Genomic DNA, 6,165 nt, shown 5'->3' on the forward strand with positions numbered 1-6,165 from the left:
GGAGCCTGCCCGCAGTGAAGAGGAAGCGTTTTGGTAAGAATGCCGAGCGCAGCCCAAGGCTCCCGGGTGGAGGTTCTGGTGGCAGCGTGGCATCGCCGCCTCAGCCTGCCTCCCCGCCTTGTCTGTCACCTGCACGTGCAGAGCTGCTTATCTAGGAGGCTCCGTACCGGACGGCCGCGAAGCATTCCGATCGATACATTATCATTTCAGAGCTTAGGATGGAGGTGAAGGGCGTTATCAAGGGCGTCTGGAAACTGATCAGTGTTCTGCGATCTGATCGGCTTCAGCGCTCTGCAAGCACGGTCTCTACAACGGAATAGAGACAGTCTTATCCCCTTATCCATACAAAGCCTTGCTGCCAATAAACCAAAAATGAATAAAAAACAACCAGCCAACCAAAAAAAAAACCAGAGAGGTATCACCTGCCCATTTGCCCTCAAAGCTTTTAGCATATCCTCTGTCCCTCATCGCAGTGCTGCTCTCAGGCACAGTAACACGTAATGAATTCCCTGTGGCAGCACGGCGTGTACTGTTTACAATTTTCCTCACTGAAATATTTGAGGCACGAGTGATCTAGAGGAAAATGGAAATATATTGAAAGTAATTGTTTGTGACAGCATTACACAAGTAACTTCGGTCTCATACTCTGTCGATAACAACACACGGTAAGAATACTTATCAAATGATGAGGAGAAACAGCGTTTGCTTAATATATTAGGAATTTTATTTTGACAGTTCTATTGCTCTGTAGATACCCAGGAGTGCTTGCAGGTATTGCATTTCATGCATATGCCATGTCAAAATTGTTCCACTTTATGTCATTTGTTATTGTTATTATTTGTCTTATCTGCCACCTTGAACCAGAAGTTCAGAGATGTTGTCGGGACCAACCGTACAGTCCCCTTTGGTGTAACTGCAGCAGTGATGGCTGCACCGTTGGTGAAGCTGAGCAAGCATCCGTGCGTCAAAGGTTTTGCCCTGCAGTGGATTTCATCCTTCTGCTCTCCATCAACCATCTTCAGACCCCCAGCACTGCTCTGCACATCTCAGAGCAGTTGGATAATTACAGATCCACTGCCAAGGGCCCACCTGGGCAGGGAAACAGCACGACACAGCTTGTGTTCAGGGGTCCCTGGGAGGGTCTAGTTGTCTGTGACTAGTAGCCACGGGGTACTAGAAAAAGTTAGGTACGTTTTGTTTGGCTCTACATCTAACCTTTCTGGTCCTGGGCTTTTCCTGGCACACAGCACTGCTCCAATCAAGTTTATTACCAATGAATTTCTGATATCTACTGCTTATGTTTAACTAAAATATATTTTAAAAAATTTCTATGTGATGCTTGACTTTCTAATAGATTTTTAATTTTTCAACCATGTAAAAAAAAAAAAATCATTGCATGCTACATAAATGTATAGCTCTTCCCCAAAGAAGGAATGGTTTGGAATTTGACTTTGGAGGAAAGAACTCTTACTCCAGAGCAGTCATTTCTTGCCCTCTGATGCTCACATCTTTATAAAGTGAGTTTGAGCATTTATAATAATATACAGAGAGTGGAAATAAGAAACTTCATTATCTAGGGTAACATTTTTCCAGGAATGTGCAGAAATGTTATGTCAAAAGAAACCCAGAAATCTTATTTTTGCTGTTTGCTTTTGCAGAATGGGCAGAATGGTCTGCATGCCATGGGAGGGATGTGAACGCCTGAGCTGTCCGCATACCTGAAGAGGAGATGTCCCCAGCCAAAAGAGGCAGAAGGAGCCGCCCTTGGTGTGCACATCACCTGTGCTTCTCGGGATTCCTGAGGCACTGAGCATGCCTGAGGAGTAACCTTCCCTGAGGACCAGCAGGCAAGACAGACTCATTAATAAGTGCAAAGCACGCTCAGGTCTTGACATAGAAGCTCTTGCCAAGGCGTAATATGGCCCCATCATTCATTTATTTTGCAAAATCATGAGCTATTTTGGGGATCTGCTGACTCAGGGCAAGCTGGTTCGGATTGCCATGCCATTTATAACAGAAGTACTTAGGGAAACTAGGGTGACCTCAAGATCTTTTAATAAAGTGCAAAATGCAGCTCCTGTTCGGTATGTGTGTTCAGCATACCTCTTGTACAATTGCCAAGGATCTCAGATATGAATGCGAGACTCTTCATAAGTAGCTGATTTTTGAGTCAATGGGCTGTAACACTTTTGAAATCAATGATTATTTAAGAACTCCTAAAACTGCACATTGTTCAGCTGCTGTGCACACAAACATTGGATCTATTCTGTTCTCAGTTGGCTCTCTGCAAATGGGTAATTTGGATCTGAGGTCTGAAGGCTGAGTGTGGATGATAACAACTCTTTTTTTTCCTAGTCAGGCCAGTAAAACATTCACCATGCAGCTTCGCACTTCTTTTTTAATTCAGTAGGGGCTGAAAATTCTCTGCATTTTTCAGCTTTGGTTTCAGGATTCTCACGATTTTCAAAAATACGTGATTTTACAAAAATATGTGATTTTCACATTCAAAAATATATAATCTCACAAAGAGATATGCTTGTTTTGGATTTCACCGGTGCAGATGTTTATTCTGATTTTTGATTTTTTTTTCTTACATTCTAGATGGTAGCTCAGCGTTTATGACTTGGTATATAAGCACCAGTCTTCAGATTTAGAACCACAAGCTGCCAAGTTGCCACCTATCCATTGGTCTTTGGATGTTTCTGTCCTTTCATATTGTGAAACAGGTAAGATGAGTAACAATAAAGCTTAATTCGGATGAGATGTCAAAGAACAGCTTATGTTTTGTCTTGAAACTCTCCCATGATACTTTTATCCACAAGAGATATCCTACAGTATGTTTAGCTGACCTCTTTTCTGTGAGTGTGCTTGTGAAAGTGATAAATTGTGCACACCTGGCTAATATCAACACAAAGATGATCATACTTTCTAGAAACTGGACTGGTGGGCAGGTCTCAATGACAAAAGCAAAGGATATGTTGTATGGGTTTGTGATGACTTTAGAGCATTGTATCACTTCATATAGAGCATGTGTGTAGTGTTGTATGAGATGAAGACTGTACTTAGATCACATCATTTGCCCATCAATTCTGTCCCCATGGATTTATTCCAAAGTACGTGGCAGTTCGCAACAGAAGTTGTTTCAGTAAAACATCATAACCTCGAAATTTTTCCTCTTTTCTCTAAAAATGATATCTTTGTGAGTCAGACACAAGACTGTGATGGGCCTCAGAAACAAAACTCTCATAAATTAAACAGCTTGCTCTCCTGCAGTGCAACCAGGTTCAGAATGAAAACTCTAATATTTGTCAGGAAAGACTCTCAGCCTGCCAGGAAGCTGCCAGAAAACAGAGACTTGCAAACCCTTGCATTTAAAGGAACAAAAATGCCATTGTAAGGCACAATAAGGGCACAACTTTAAATGTTCCAAAACTCCTCCTAACCTACGTGCATCAGATACAACATCGTACTCAAGCAAGCAAAACCTCAGGTAGGTTACCAAGCATAACTTGCTGGTAGCTTTTCTAGTCTTGAATAAAACATCCTTATCAAACACATCCTGCAACAGACATTTCTGCTGATGAGAAGGTAGCATCCCTTTTCTGGGTAACCGCTGTTTATTTCCAATCATGCATTCAGAAGAAGCAATTGAAAGAGTAGCAGAGAAATGCAATGTTTCTGAATAACTCCAGTTTTACAGGGGCCCTGATAGTATGTAACAATTTGCGATAGGAAAGGGAGAGCCACTGAAGGTGGCTCAAAGTCTACTGTAGTTAATCTCTGGCATTCACAAAAATTGTTTTTAGCTGCCTGGGCAGCATAACAGCAGCTCTAAAATCTGATGGTGGAAGAATTCATTTCAATTTCCTGAGTAAGTAACATTCACGTGTGAGGCAAACTAGCAACTGTGTTCTCATCTCTTCCGTCTCCCCCTGAACATCTAAAACCTGATGCAACGAGGCACTTCAGCCCTGCCCCGTGGAAGAAATTGTTTAAATTTAGCCACAAAATTAAGTACTGCTCTGACGGTTACTGTTTCCCTACACTTGTAAGGCCAAATGCTGCAACCATCTATAGGAGAGCACGGAGCTGGTCTAGGGAGAGGCTGGCTGGTGCCTTGCACTGCTCAGGGAAGGTCCTGCTGCTGTCAGAGAGCTTCTGCTGGAGCACGAGCAGATGCAAACCTCACGAACCACACAGTACACACACACGCTTCAGCCTAGTGAGAGTGTGCCTCTTTAGAAAAACAATGAAAAAGAAGAGGCAGTACTGAGACGGGATAAATAAGGAGATAAATCACTTTGCAATACAATGCGAGCCAAACCTGAAAATAAACAATTACTTTAAATCATATCAAGCACCTATCACAAACATCACATTTATACAATTGATCCATGTGTAAATTAGCCAATTAATTCTGGATTGGAACACTAATGAAATAATAATTATCTGTTTACAATGGAATGGTATGAGTGTGGGTCTGGGAACAGAAATAGAAGAAAGACTGCGGCAAATTCCACCTGGGTCCTCCACTGCTGAGCATGGGGACGGGTCAGTCAACAGATATTGCAAGGGGACATAAATGAAACACACAAAAGTGTATGATTTTTTTTCTTTTTAGTGTGTGTGATACAGAATAAAGAATTGCAAAGTAACTTGTTTTTTCTTTTCTGCTTAGCTTTTTTCGCTATGGGTGGTTGTTTACCCCGAGGGACTAGAGCCATTAGGACCTGATAGTCACCAAAGAAGTAAAAGAGGGAGGTAAAAGGGTGGGAATTTCAATACAGAATGGTTTTAGTGACTCAGATCTGCAGCAAGAACTTTTCTGAGACGGGGGAATGCACTGAGGTCTTCTATAAAAACTTTGCACCTTGGTTTTTCATGTGAGAGCTGCAAACAGACAGAACAGAGCTTTAACCCAGCTCCTTGTGTGGTAAACAAGAGCCCTGGGCTGTTTTCTGTCTAAGAACCACTTTCTGTCTCTCATTTTTCCTGTGCATTGCAGCCCACAGTTGAGGAGTATTTCCACTGAAATGGACTTTCCTTGATAATTTCGTGATGATTTTTACTTTGCCCGATGCCCTTAAGAGCAGCGGATGTTTAGAGGAAGAGTTTTTCTATAAACTCCTACGAATGGCTGAGACCCTGTCCCCAAGGTGTGCATGGCTGATTTTTCATTTCTGCACTCCCTGTTTACCTAAACTAATCCTTGCAATGACACTAGCGGTTTAGAAATGGTCACAAAAGAAAGAGTGTTCTGAAAAGTCGCGTACACTGAACGTATGTGGTAAATATCATGCCTGCTGCAGCCAAAAATATTACTTCATTGGGTCTGTGGAAGATTCCCAGGATTTATAACCCAAAATGTTCTGGGGGAAGCAGAAATCCTGGAGATAGCTTGCAAGCACTGCCATTGAGAAATTTGATTCAGATAAAAGATGTGTTATTTCTAATTGCTAGGTGGATGCCTTTGAAACGGAATAACAAGAGATGGAAGAGAAATCAGTTGTAATGATCAGGGCATTAAAACATTTAAATGTAGAGATTTTTGCCTCCCTAAGCACACCCACACGCCTTCAAGTCTATAGCTCTACATATGCCAGGACAGATGTTTGCAGTAGATGCACACATGTATCTCAAATGTTGAGAAGCACGCCAGAATTAAGAGGCTGGGTCCTTCCTTTCCTTTCCTTTCCTTTCCTTTCCTTTCCTTTCCTTTCCTTTTCCTTTCCTTTCCTTTCCTTTCCTTTCCTTTCCTTTCCTTTCCTTTCCTTTCCTTTCTTTCCTTTCCTTTCCTTTCTTTCCTTTCCTTTCCTTTCCTTTCCTTTCCTTTCCTTTCCTTTCCTTTCCTTTCCTTTCCTTTCCTTTCCTTTCCTTTCCTTTCCTTTCCTTTCCTTTTCCTTTCCTTTCCTTTCCTTTCCTTTCCTTTCCTTTCCTTTCCTTTCCTTTCCTTTCCTTTTCCTTTCCTTTCCTTTCCTTTCTTTCCTTTCCTTTCCTTTCCTTTCCTTTCCTTTCCTTTCCTTTCCTTTCCTTTCCTTTTCCTTTCCCTTCCTTTCCTTTCCTTTCCTTTCCTTTCCTTTCCTTTCCTTTCCTTTCCTTTCCTTTCCTTTCCTTTCCTTTCCTTTCCTTTCCTTTCTTTCCTTTCCTTTCCTTTCCTCCTTTCCT

The sequence above is a fragment of the Anser brachyrhynchus genome (assembly GCF_964034855.1).
Source record: "Anser brachyrhynchus genome assembly, chromosome: 6".
Lineage (NCBI taxonomy): Eukaryota > Metazoa > Chordata > Aves > Anseriformes > Anatidae > Anser > Anser brachyrhynchus.